General features: G+C 41.3%; 1 protein-coding gene across 5 annotated transcripts in view; it reads left to right on the forward strand.

Moving 5' to 3' along the window:
- Window positions 1-14,444, forward strand: part of ncoa3 (nuclear receptor coactivator 3) — a 35,050-nt gene that overhangs the window by 5,937 nt on the left and 14,669 nt on the right. For 2 of the 5 annotated variants that reach the window (XM_062416386.1, XM_062416392.1), the window contains exons 1-3: window positions 528-631; window positions 1,136-1,289; window positions 14,200-14,267. The gene's annotated coding sequence lies outside the window, so the exon portion shown is untranslated. Of the gene's footprint in view, window positions 1-527; window positions 632-1,135; window positions 1,290-6,603; window positions 6,755-14,199; window positions 14,268-14,444 lie in introns of those variants that run through there. The other 3 variants (XM_062416388.1, XM_062416389.1, XM_062416387.1) reach the window with 3 other exon arrangements.

Genomic DNA, 14,444 nt, shown 5'->3' on the forward strand with positions numbered 1-14,444 from the left:
TAAATCAGAGATTCCAGTAATTTCAAGTCAGGTTAGATTATTCAGAATTTGTGCAGGATTATCTGAAACATCACTCTATAGCAGGTAGACTTTGACTTGTAATCGGAGGCTGTTTTATAACCAAGGTTTAAGAATACAAACATTTCCTGTGGTCACTTGAAGCTGTGTAAAACATCCTGTATAATCTCCCCCCCCCCCACATCTCAAGGTCTGCAGTGACAGTGATCTGTATTTGTGTGTGTGTGTGTGTGTGTGTGTGTGTGTGTGTGTGTGTGTGTGTGTGTGTGTGTGTGTGTGTGTGTGTGTGTGTGTGTGTGTGTGTGTGTGTGTGTGTGTGTGTGTGTGTGTGTGTTCAACAGGTAGGTTTGTTTTTTCTCTGTAAATATAGAAGACTCTGCTCAACAAGACAGGCGTGTTTCCACTGCTGAAATATTTACAGCTACTTCGCCCAAACGAGTGAGAGTATGAGACAAGAGCCGCTGAAACCCGATTGTTGTTCACTATTCAGTTTTTTTTTTTTTTTTAAGAAGCCAAACAGCCGGTCCCAAGTCAAGCGGCACAGTTTGCACCCTGCCTCTATTTGAAGTCACATCTCATTCATCCCCTTGGTCTCCTCTTCTTCAACTCTGAGGTAATACTCAAATGTTACTCTAGCCGAGCCATATGTGAGCCATGCACGCTTCTAAAAAGCCTAACAGGCAGCCTGAAGCAATCATTGCACCCAATTCCAGTTTATAACCAGCAAGGATTTGGAACAGTTCACCCTCTGTAGTCTTCGTTGATTGGACGAAGGCAAGAGTTTATTAGGGAAGGGGGTGCCAAGAGCTTTGTCCCCCCCTCCTCCTCCTCCTCCTCTCCTTGCCCTTCCTCTTTAACTTCAACTCCCCCTTTAACTTTCTCTCCCCCAGCTGAAGAATGCTCGTAAAACGGGTTCACCTGAACAAGCCAGTGGGAGGGTAGCTCCCCGGCCTAGTTTTGTTACCATTGTAAAATGTTAGCAAGACCTTGTTTGTGTTTTGTTTAGGGCCCCCTTTTATAAAAAAAAAAAACTGCCATGGGGGGAGAGACAGCAAGGGTGAAAAAAAGTTTGGTTTGTGAGATAACTGCTACCAGATGCTCTCTTTCTGTCTGTTAGGCAGCGTAAAAAGAGGGAGAGAGAAAGAGGCTCGAGAAGAGAGACTGTCATTTCTGGATGAACTTCTCAACTGCTGCATGGACACACTCCATCTACTTCCTGCCTGAAATGTTCCTGTCCTCATTAGTGTGGCTGGAATACTGATAAAAAAAAGGTATTGCAATATGATATAATGCCATTGAAAAACGGTGATCTGCCCCTTTTTTTTATTACCCTTTATTAGTACCGCTTCTTTAAGAATGACAGTGTTTTAATAAGAGCCGTGTCTCCTATGAGTTGTGTCGATTTGCGACAGCGGGGCAGTGTGTGTATGTGTATATGTGTGTATGTGTAGCGCTCTGCTTTCACTCCCTGCAGGCATAGTGGGCGTGCCAACCTTCTTTTTTTTCCCTCTCACATGCACGCCGCAGCTTTCATGGTGACTGAACGAGAGGCACGGCTCATGAGCGCTCTCACCGACCGTCCGCAGCTTGTTGACAAAGCAGGCGCACAGAGCGAATATCGCATTGTTTCGCTTATGTAGCTGAGAGTCAGGTCCAAGCCCACGCACACCACGAAGCCCATCTGTTAAAGATGTTTTAAACCCACCCAGATCAAGAGAGCCAGCATGTCCAACTCAGCAAAGCATCTCGCCAACCTGTTCTAGAAATTCAAAGAGCGGCAGTTTAGCAAATATAAGTCCATTACTTTTCCTTATGTTTTAGGTTTTTTTTCTGATGTATCATTTCAGTTTCTACAGGGAGATATTTAGGCAGGTATCAAACTCCTGATTTTGGTATTGTAACACTACTCCTCATGTATACTTTCATGCCTCGCACAGACAAAATAGTTAGTTTGCAGCCCAAACACCAAATGACTTCACCAGTAGTAGTTGGTTGCACTTATGTCCTTTCATTAACATAGTGTATCTCCTTCTCTCTGTACACATCCATGATCAAACAGTTTGATGATTATGTGGCACACTGGTTCAGTTTCTGGGCATCTCTGGATTGAGAGGCAGCCTGGGCTGGGGTGGTGCTCCAGGCTCCAGTTGTAAGAAGATATGCGCATGTATGTGACCACGCAAGCAGGGACACTGAGCGTCTCCCGTCTCTGAGTTCACCTGCAATTTAAAAAAAAAAAAAAAAAAAAAAAAAGCCCCTTTCATTTAAGGAAATTACCACAAGTTGCAGTCAGCGCGGAGACATTTGCTCACAGCACTGTGCGAGACAGCGTTTGTGATTTTCCACAAGTGCGATTTCTCCTTTTTATTGCAGCTTAAAGTTCAAAGGGGAGTCGAGCCATGAATGACAGAGTTCCACGCCATCGTTAAGGGCTCCAGACTTACTACAGCATGTCAACACTGGCAAGGCGTGTGTCAGATGATTTATTATTATCCTTCTTTGTACAACACTCGTACGTCTTAATTGGGCTGATTTTTTTATTATTTTTTTTTATTTATTTCTTTCCCCTCCTCTCCTTTCTGTATAAAGTGGAAAATGTTCCTTTCACCATTACAGCTCTTCACTCTGCCTGGTGACGTCACTCCTGTTTATGTGGCTTGTCGTTAAGGCAACACTCCAATCAAAAGGTTGCTGCTCCGGAGCTTACCGTCGTCCCCAGAACAGCCGAGCCAACATTTGCCTCCTGACATTGCCACATCACTTTGCACAAGTTTATATATCAAACAACACACACGCAGGAAATACTGAGAATTGCCCATTTGTCCAAACTAGTGTGTTGTACGGATACGTTTCTGCTTTTGGCCCCTGATCACCATGTTTCGACTAAAATAGTATTAAAGATCCCCGTTCAATTAGCAGCAATCTAACACTCTGATATTATCCTGTTCCATGCAGCCACCCTTTACATTGAACGAAGGCAAAACATCATTTAAAGCCTTTTTATGAGTGTGGTTTAAAGTAGAAATGGCAGAGTTTTGACTGTTGTGGGCCAGAGACACAGTCAGTGGGTCAGGGCAGCACGTATGTGTGTGTTGGCACAATGTGGGTGAAGTCAGGTTGTAAAATTTAGTAAGCCACAATAAATTTCCTTTTGACAGACGAGCAAGGATAGTAATCACAAATAGCGTAACGATACACAGGGTTCAGTTCGGTGCCAACTGTTTTTTAACAATGTTTGAATAAAAACAGACTTGCTCAAAGGTTCCTTATTAGCAAAAACGTGCAACAGGGTTGTCTTAAAGTTTTTGTAAAAAAAAAAATAAGATCAGTGCCTGTTGTGGTGCATGTTTCAGGATATAGCTCTCATGTAAAGTTGTTTTTTAATCTATATAATCATCAGTAAGGAGTCTATCATCATGGTCAAATTTCACACATTAGTTTGCATGTAGATAAGACACAATCTGATGAGGCCGCTGTAATCATTTTACCTTGGTAGATGCAGGTTTGGTGTAAATATGGAGTTTTCTTCCTCCTGCAGTAAAGATTTTAATTTCATGGATTCAGTTTAAATGAACCATTCGATGTGAAGTAATTTTACTACAGATACTCGATGGAAAATGCGTTCATAGTTCCAAGGCAATGCTACAGACGTGTGCTGACACGTTGCTGTGAAGCTTTTCTCAGCAATGGACAAGTCGAACAGGGGCCAGGCCTGACTTCTTCTGACTGGGAGAAGAGAGAGCTACAGTCAAGAGTTCTACAAATGCTGCACAGTTAGTGTACTTGTGTTGTAATTGAACATGATCCAGAGTTCATTTCACACACACACATACAGAGCGAGGATTTCCTGTGATTTCTGGTATAAAAAAAAAAGCCTTTTTATTCTGGTGAAAAGCTTAAAAACAAAAAAATGACATATGAGAAAGGGGCTTAGGCTTGATCACATGCAGCGTGGATGCATGTTCAGGTTCAATATAACACATTTTCACCCCAAATTTGAAGAATAGTGATGATAGTGACCATCTTAATTCTGCACAAAATAACTGTGATAAATGATCTCATTAGAAACAGCTGTAACATGCTGAGCTGCCAAAATGTTGACCGTAATGCAGCGTTATCAAGATTCTCAAAGCTTTTCAAGCAAAATCCAATAGAAATTGTCCTTCAAAGCCCAAGAACGACTCAGCAGGACTTTTTCATTCTGTTGCTGGTCGGGATGATCAAGATTATAGTGCCGCTTATCATTATTGATACTTATTGCTGGGTTTTGCTGTTTTTTCTCAATAAAACATGGAGACGCTAAAAGTTGCTTTTGGCAGAGAGAGTACACGTCTGTAAGGGTTTGTTTCAGCTTCACTGCAAATAAATGAAACCTTAATGAGAATATAGAAGAGCTATAGTCACTAGGATTCAAACAACAGCAGATACAAAACATTGACATGGCTCCAGACCGCCACCATTTAGGTGTGTTTTGTGACTATGTGGGGTCCCAACACCAACTGTGACACAGATTAACCTTGACCACACTGTTGGTCTACTGACAAGAGAACCTCAGATTTGAAGTTCAACACACACAGCTCACAGGCTCCATTATAGAGACTTAATTTTATGAATGAAACATGAGTACACTGGCTTTTTCTGTACGGTTGAGGGCTGAACATTTAATAAAAATTGTATTGAAATTGCAATATGCCCTATTGCAAAATTTCAAAAGGCAGAATGCACAATATTTGTTGAAAGTAAAATGTGTCTCAAAATACCATTTTCGATTAAATATTATTGTGCTGCAGATGTTCTGGCCTGCACACCATATTCTATAGACTTAAAACATCTGTGTTTAGTACAGATCCCTGCAAAAACACATTTTAATGTTTGTCAATCAAAATAAGATCAATTATGTAAAAATGATCATTCTTTGTGTGTATATATATATATATATATCGCAAAAATGCCATAGCAAATTTAATATCAACCAAAATATTCACAGTTAGCCTAGATATTTTATGAAAATCTGTCAGATTAGTTCTGTTGTGTTTGACAGTTACTTTCATTTCATGTCTGGCTGTGAGTCTGCGTGAATGCTGGAGCGTTGACCATTTTTTCTTGGTGTGTGTGGAAAAAAAACCCAAAAAACAATATGAGGGCAGTTTGAAGCAAAGACCGTGTCACGTGTCAGCTACATCAGCATGTGTGTCGTCCTTCGCCTGCTCCCTTACAGTGTCAGGGACTTGATTAGCAGTGCAGGCTTAATCACTCAGCAGATGGGAACAGAGTGCAGTGTCACCAAGACAAAAACAAACCCACAGTTGGATTATGCCTCAGTGTGTGTGTGTGTGTGTGTGTGTGTGTGTGTGTGTGTGTGTGTGTGTGTGTGTGTGTGTGTGTGTGTGTGTGTGTGTGTGTGTGTGTGTGTGTGTGTGTGTGTGTGTGTGTGTGTGTGTGTGTGTCCTGTCAGACTGAGCAACTATGAATTGGATTTAAATCCTGAACAGATTCCTGATTGTGGTGATACAAAATCCAGCAAAGCGCTTCCTTTCTTTTTTCCATTTTTTCCCTCATTTGCTTTATTTCAACACTTGGTCCTTGTGACCTCTGTATGCAGCTTTTTAAACACACTCCTCAGTGTTTCCTCTGTAATTGTTTTGTAGCAGCGTTGGCACGGAGTAATATTTTGTATTTGTTCCCTGTCTAGTCTATAGGTGGTTACAGCACTAATATTGTTCATATTTGGCTTCTTAATGACGATTTAAAAGGCTATTTCTACACACTAAGCCAAATGCGTGTTTATGTGTGGGTTTTTTGTTTGTTTGTTTTTCTTATCTAGATTTTAATGTTAAAGTCCTAATTTGATCTGTCTGAGGTGATAATGTTCTTACCATGGTGAATGAATATATAGTAAACCCTGCTATTATAGAGACCTTGTCAAATGTAAAATTTGTTCAATCCATCATTCTGTGTCATATTGCTCTGAGTGTAAAAAGATCCTCATATGATTCTCCAATTTTTAGGTAAATTGTGTTACTGTATTTTATTTTATTTTATAAACTCTGCCAAAGTTAAAACTTCATCACCCAGGGAGATTTAAAAAAAAAACTATTGATAGTCTTGTAAAACGCATCCCTGTGAGGATTTTATTTTTTAAAACCCAAACTTCTTCTTCAGCTCTCTGTTACCCCTCGTACCTCATTTCTGGAATCTTTTTCACCTAGGCTCTGTCAACACATGAAACTGGCCAGTTGAAAGAAAGGAAAGGGAGATGGGAGGGGGGGGCAGTTGTGAAACTGGCGTCAGACCATCTTTTGAGAGGAATTCTTAGCAGGGGTCAGAGTTCAGGCGCTGCAGTGTGGTGCTGTGATTGGCTGAGGAAAGGTGAAATGAAAACCACAGTAAACTTTTGACCCCGGCGCAGGAGCTCTGCAGGAACGCCCAGCCCCAGCTCTGGCGTGGTGGAACAGAGCCCGCTCTCTTCCTGTGTTTACTCCACCAATCCAACAGGGACGGAGAGGGAGGGAGAGAGGGAAGAAGGGAGGGAGGGAGGGGGAGGGAGCACAGAGAGGGAGGAGAGAAAGACACAAGAGCGAACGAACGAGCGAGCGAGAGGAGGGAGGAAGGGAAGAGGGAATCGTCAGTGCTGCGCTGCGGTCTGAAAATGAATATCTGCTTTTTTCCGGAGTGGCACAGTTGAAACGTGTACACAAACACACACACGCACAGCATCTGTAAAGCACAGCTGAAAGTAAGCACAGTCTTTCTGTATCGACATCAGGTCATTTAAAAATACTGCCAAAAGTAATTATAATGGTTGACATGCCTTCACACTGAATTATCTACGGCTTCACGAGATTCACATCCTCTCACTGTGTGTGTGTGTGTGTGTGTGTGTGTGTGTGTGTGTGTGTGTGTGTGTGTGTGTGTGTGTGTGTGTGTGTGTGTGTGTGTGTGTGTGTGTGTGTGTGTGTGTGTGTGTGTGTGTGTGTGTGTGTGTGTGTGTGTGTGTGTGTGTGTGTGTGTGTGTGTGTGAGTGTGTGTTTTATCGGAGCAAGCAGCATGGAGGCTGATCAGGCCCCAGCGCTCTGGCTCTCCAGATAAAAGGCTGTTTAGCTATTGATTAATGAACTAATTTCCATAATATTAGCCGTGTGCGATCACAGTAGCCCACATTTTGTTTGGTCACTGTGGTTCCCTTTTGAACGCCGCTGCGTCCTCATCCTTATCACCTCTCCTATATAAACCAACATGTCAAGCTTGTAGAAATTGAAGGGACTTGGTAGAGCGTTACAGTGGTGCTATTAGTTAACCAGTTGAATCGGTGACTGTGCGGGTCCTTTTCCGTTCCTTTCTGCTCTTTGTCCTTATTAATGATGGATAGTTGTAGGAGATGCATGGGTGATACACACACACACACACACACACACACACACACACACACACACATACACACACACACACACACACACATAGTGGAAACTGCCATCTCTTTGTTTCCACCTTCATTTATTTTCCCTGGTTTTTCTACACGTTGCAGTTTGTGTGAGAAAAATGGGGAGATGCACACACACACACAGCCCGCCTGAGCTCTGTGTGTTGTGAGCGCCGGGCGAGGGTGGGGGATGTTTTTTCTAGGGGAAAAAACACTCCTATGAAGGCAGTTTTCTTCTGCTTTGAAATACCTTCTCTCCCTCACCACCTTCATCTGTGGACTTCATGTACACTGTGAGTGTGAGGGAAGAGCAACCGGGACAAAAAGCCGTTATTGTGTTTTTATATCATTGAATGTTGTTAATGTAATGTGCACTTGTGAATTTCTTTTTATGGGGACATTTCTAATATAATGTACGCAGTGTGTTTTCTTGCAGTCAGCGTAAATGAGTTGCAGATGGGTTAAGAAAGGTTTAATTTATTGATAATTCAGCCCACATTTATTTTCAATTGCAAAATTTGTGTCTGACTTAGATTATTGGGTTTGGGAACTGTTTAAATATATATAGTGTAGCTGACGTCTTTAAACATTTGTGTTTTTTTTTTTCTCCCCCTTTTAAGGCTTCATTTGGTAAATCAAATTCAATGATAAAGTCTGAGGCTACATTTTCTTACTGAAGCTTTTCTGGAACACATCTCAAACTCCAATAAGCTTCTGTAAAGGTGCATTTTTGTCTGCTTTCCACACATTTGCGTCACTGCCACGGTTTTGAAAGGTGCGCTTTATTCCTCTGTGAACAGGTCTTTGTGCAACTTTAATATTAACTCCAAATTGGCGCGTTTTGTCACGCTTGTTGCAGCTTGTCTGTGTGAGTGACTTTCATAAACAGCAACGAAACAGATTTAGCTTTGTATTTGTTTTTATTTTTGACAGTGTCCGCTCACAACCCGGATCATGAGCACGCTTTGAATGGGCCTACACATCAAAAGGTATGCATAGGAATAAAGAAGTAGGGACATCTCGCTCCACCAGCAGCCACACTACAGACTAAAAAAAAATGACTTTGCTTCCAGTCTTTTTTTTTTTTTTTCTTTTTTTTTAAGACTTGCTGGAATTTCACAGCTGCCTCTGCACTTAAATGGAGGCTTTCTCTGAACAATTTACAGCTTCACTTTTTTTTCTTAAATCCGCACTTGTACACACATGCTTGACATATGTCCTCCTCATCCTGGTCCGTGCATCTCATTGTGTGGCAGCATTCTCCATCTTGCCATCAAACCCTCTGGCTCCAGTTTAGTCCCACTATGTTTCATTAAAATCATGTGTAATGTCAGCTCCAAAACAGCTAATAAGCAATATCCACCGACACACAGGGGTGCATTGGACTTAGTGAAAAAAGTTTGCCTCTGGAAGTTATCTTCCCTCGAAATTAGGTGGGGAATCCCCGAAACGTCGGGATGATAGATTGCCGCTTAACAAAGTGACATTCAGTTCTAAATTATATGAAGCAAGAGCGGTAATGTTTTCCCTCGCTCCCTTGTTTTTGCTGCTCTGTAGCAAGGGTCACTTTTGTGCCAGTCCATGCTTCCATTCACTCGAAGTACAGTTTATTACGGCAACTTTTTCTTTTAATATGATGGCCGTTTGATTTCAGCTTAATTCGATTCCTTGTCCTTGATCCCTTGCTGAGGAACAGAAGGGCGTCTTTTTGGTTCGTCAGTAGAGGGCTCACATAGTTGACGACATTAAGCAGGAACATTGCAGGAACATTTCTGTGTCCTTAAATCAATTTGTTTAACTTTTTTCTGTGAAGCTTTCTGTGAGTTGTCAAGTCATACGCAAACTCTCTTAGCTGCACAAGCTTGTCGTAAATCACTCGTTTTCATGAGAACAAATGCAACTGTTTCATGAAGTCAATGCTAGCATGCCTGGCTAACTACCTTACTGTTTACCCTACTTAACCTACTTTACTTCCAAGGACAAAGAGTAGCATAATATTACCATGTCACAGAATCTCATTTCCAAAATAGTCCAATGTACATTTGGTAAAATAGCATCAAGTGTCCCATGAGTGGAGACTTTCCTCTACAGACTTTGATGCAGAGCAGCATGCGAAGGCCGAAAGTTGAATTTTTGGGAAGCACTTCTCACCTGTACATTGCTACCAATTAAGTAACATTAGGTTGAATTAGATTAGTTATTGAGTAGCCAACAAATTCCACAAGGTGCACCTTTTTAACTAGACTGTCTGTTACACATCAAATCAGTTATATATGAGAGCTCACTTGTACCTCACATTACACTGTGGGTTTTTATGAGTGCCAGATTAGGCAAAAAACATTTCAGTTCTCCCAGTTTCACCTGACAGAACCTGTGCAAAGCTGATGAAATTCAGTGACATTAACGCTTAAATACTCAGCAATCCACCTTAGAATTGAACTTGTTTCCTTTTTAAATGAAGGGAAATTTACATTCATTCTTGTTTTCATCAGTGACTGCAAGTAGTCAGGGTGAAGTTTGACATTTGGATTCAGCAAAACCTGATTTTAAAAATGACCCATAAAGACAATGTAAAGTCTGGAGTTGGTGTGAGATCCAGTCGCACCAAACCCAGTGTATAGCTGGTTGTATGCTTGGCAGGAGGTGGAAAAGTCCTTTGAAGAAAAACAGGAAGTCATTCTGTCCTTTTGTTTCCTTTTTGCACTTGATGTCCTAAACTCTGGAGGACACCTTTTGTTGCTTTATTACCTCGCCTCTGTGGTGTGTCTGTTGTCTGTGTGCGTATGTGTTTTAATGATGCTAAATGCTTCTCGTAGCCTATATATCTGCCTTCGTTTTAAAAAGGACACAAAATAATATCTTTACAGTCATTTTCTTCTCAGTGTTGGAGCTGTTAAACTCCTTTTTCTTTGGGCACATGTGTGTTGGGTGTGTTTTTTTGTGGGGGCTGTAACTCTGTATGTGTGCCCCAGTTTGTCTGATCTTTGTTTTGGGTGGGTCAGTGTTTATTGTTGGGCCCACCAGTCATTAGTCTCTTTTACACATGTACCGCAACCCTGAACTTATCTAGACATTAGCCGGAGGAGCTGTATATGAGTCTGAATCAGTTGGACCTTAAACAGACTTTAACATACCAGCTCTCTAGTACAGTACGGTGTAATGTCCGATTGAGCATGTGTATGAATACAGCACATCATTGTCTGGAGTTTCTACCATGCAACTAGCATGAAATTGGAAGAATACAAACATCCAAAGAAGAAGAAAAATAAGGGTCGGTTACACGAAGACGCAGGCAAAAATGTCAAGCCGGAGATATTACAAAATTCAGGATCTTCTGTCATGTCCTACCTCCTACATACTCTACCTAGGTGCCATCCCTAACCCAAACTAAATGTATTTCCAGTAGGTGAGAACATGTGGAACATGTGAGAGAACTCCAAACAATGTACCTGATTCTCTGGACATTGTCCGTGTTCACATGAGAAAACGTCTATTGTCTCAGGGAGCTCAGATTGCAGGCTTTATTTATTTCAGGCTGAGCAGGAATGTCCTCCTTACTATTCTGGTCCCGACTGACTGACTGACACTTCTGCCGTTCTGGCCTTTAGTCAAGCTGCTATGTATCGAAATAATGTGGTTTTATAATACTGGCTGCAAGTCCATAAGGGTGGTCAGCTTTCTAGGTTTTACCTGGTAGGCACGCAGGAAAAAACCTGGCACAAGCAGAGAGTTTTGATCACAAAAAGACCACCGAGTCGTCATAGCCAGCCATTAGCTAACAATGGATGCCTTGAATGTTTGTATAACTCCCTAATCACTTACTAGTCTGCAGAGTTTGTGAAACGATTCAAATTAGATCACTCTCTGGCAGAACACGAAAAACCCAAGCTGCTCAACATGCTCCCATTATCTACTCAGTACAAACAGAGTTACCCAGTGGCTTTTAGGTGTCCAACGCTTGTGAGATAATCACACCACTGATAATGTTTAAATACTTGTTTTGTAACACATGATTGGTACGGGAGTGGTTGTAAAGCTGGCGGGTAGTTCTGATTTAAGATATGAATAAGGGAAACTCCTGACAGTCAATTGGCTTGGAGTACAAGAAATTGTCCCTCCACTGGCCACAATCACTTCTCAACAACCAAACTCACTGTGAAGGCTCGTTTACTCCCCACTTGAAAGAATTGCTACTGTTAATTTCAACTCACTGTAAAGTCCCTCCATACTTCAATATTTTACCAGAGAAACAAAAACCTTTGATCACACATAAAACCTACAAGTCCATTTATCTATATCTTATTAACTTAATAACAGTCGGGCTTTCAGTGCACAGCGCCAACCTCAAAACTTTCTGTGAGCAGTGTGATAATATTAACCATTTTACCGCATAGAGGTTGACTTCAGCTGCAAACCAGCAGCATTATAAATCTCACAAAAGGCTATTCTTTTTTTTAGGTCAATTATGTGTTCATGTTAAACAGAACTGATCTGTTACAACACTGACTTAATCTACTGGAGACTCATCTGCTGTAAATGTGCCACTTTTTAACCCTTTGCAGCAAGGTTGGTTGGAAAGCCTAATATACCAAACACTACACTGCACACTCAACAAACAGATACCAGCTAGCCTCGCAGCTATAGGTGTGTTTGCCCCTCTGCAAAGTATTTGAATACCAAAGACTGTTCCTTGTGCTCCAGCTAGATAAAACAGGTAGCATTACACACACACACACACACACACGCAGCTTTCTGTTTAATACTAAACTATTTGCACATTTCATTTGTTTCCACCTTTAAATTGCATTTGTTTTTATTGGTGACACTATTGAAACTGAGAACTTACAATTTTTGTTTGCCAGATTTTCTGTTTTAAAATAAGGATGTGAAATCAAACAAGTAACATTTAGTAAAGCACTAACGGGTGTCAAAGTCTGAACTTTTTCTTTTCTTTTTTTTAAATAACTCCCTAGCACTTCTTAGCTCAGTTTCTTGTGTCTTCCCCTCCCCCGCCCTGTCCCCACACCTCCTCCCCCTCTTTATTCTACTCAGTCTGCCCTGACTCCTCCTCCTCCTCCTCCAGTCCACATTCATGCAGTTGCTTACTTTTCCTGGTCAAAATTACATTTCGCTTCAAGTTTGTCGTGCGTGCCTGCTTTGTTTACTGTAACAGGTACAAATACACAAAAATAGAAAGCAGAGGAATAAACACAGTTTAACAAAGTGAACATGAGTAAGAATTGAGGATTTAAGGCTCTAAACCACTTAAACATGAGAAGAAGATGCTCCAAAAAACTTGACAGTTGTTTTCTTGCTGTGGTTTCAATGAAACTTTTTTGGTCTTGGTCAAAGTTGATTCAGAATTTTTAAACAGTGTTTGGACAGTTGACAGAAGGAGAGCGCTTTTCTCTCTTACTCTGTGTTAAATAATTCAGCTGCAGCATTAGCTCAGCAGAAGCCCCACGTTTAGGACTGATGTGATCAGTGATCTGTGGCGAAGGATCTCACATACACGCACACATACTCACACACTGGGTTGTAGGTAGCACACTGGTATACCGCCTGTGTGCAACTCATTGTGATCATAAGTGTGAGTCATAACCTATATTAATATGAATCATAATACATTTTCTTTCTGTTTCAGTATTTGAAACATTTATTAAATTGAAGTTTTCCATGAAATCAGTCATTTTTATTCAGTATGTCCTCAGTCGTACTGCCAGCAGTGCAGAAGTTTTTAGTTTTAATTTAATTAATACTAAAGTTGCACACTTTTGTAGCTGTATTGTGATGAATTTGTGTTGAGAGCAGTATAAGTATTATTAGATTTCATAAAGGAAAGAACATCCGATAGGCTTATCTGCGGCAGCGGGATGATGGTGCTAAAGGTCAGCGGTTTTGGGAGCAATTTGTACCCAAACACTGCAGATCGAGCCCTCCTAGTATTTGGGTCAGGAGCCTATGACTGGTCCCCTTGATGTGAAAATGTGGCTCAAAAAAATCTTCAGCAAGCTAAAAAGTTATTAAATGAGTGTAAACTAATTTGAAATCGCACAACTATACACAGACATCAGTCGCTTGTTCAAGAGCGATTCATTTCTGTTGCTTTGATGAAAGATTATCCAACTGCTATGAGGAGAGGACACAAAATCCCAGAGGCCCTTCTTTACTATGATTATGAATATGAAAGTGTTGTAAAGTACTGAAGGCTAGGGGAACTTTGACAGAATACTCACCAGCACATGCAAGTGTCTAAAAACTTCTCTGAAGGTAGTGAAAACATTGTATGTATCCCCTTTGACCAATCAGAGTCTCAGCTCAGTGCGAGCCACCGTATGAGTAACACGTGCAGGAATCTTCTGACTGTCTTGGTGCCTTTGTGCTGAGTTAGCTAAGCTCGTGATGGCCAGAAGCAATCATGCAAGGTGCGAGTAGAAACCAGAACGACAGGGAAGCAGCCTGATAAACAGAATATGTAAATAGGGTGGATGAGTGGCCACATTTCCAGGAAAGGGAAGTGATGACGCAGTGGAACAGGCTGAGGGAGGACGCAAACAGGATGCAATCTACTGTGGCTTCCTGTGCAATTTTAGAAATCAGTTTTTCCCATGAATTTTTGGCGAAAGCAAAACATACAAAAGAGCTCATGCTACTCTCATAGTAAAGTGCGAGAGTGATATTACATTGAGTAATTCTGAGACATCAGACATTCAGAGAGCATCACAGTTCATGACCTCTTTGTTCTCTCTTTCTGCTTTCAGGAGATGTTAAGACATTGAAGCGACAGTAGACCCTGAATGGAGCTTGACTGGGGCTTGTTCTGGCCAAGGTGAGCTTGTGGTGTATATGTAGAAAAACACACACACAGACACACACACCACAGGTGGGCAACCCATAAAAGGTTGAGAGCATTTTATTTTTAACTGTTTAACTATGAGATGTTGTATTTCTCACGCTGGCAGCTGCTGTGCAACTTATCATGTCCTGTCCCTGAGCAAGTTTCACA

The sequence above is a fragment of the Scomber scombrus genome, chromosome 3 (assembly GCF_963691925.1).
Source record: "Scomber scombrus chromosome 3, fScoSco1.1, whole genome shotgun sequence".
NCBI classification, from domain to species: Eukaryota; Metazoa; Chordata; class Actinopteri; order Scombriformes; family Scombridae; genus Scomber; species Scomber scombrus.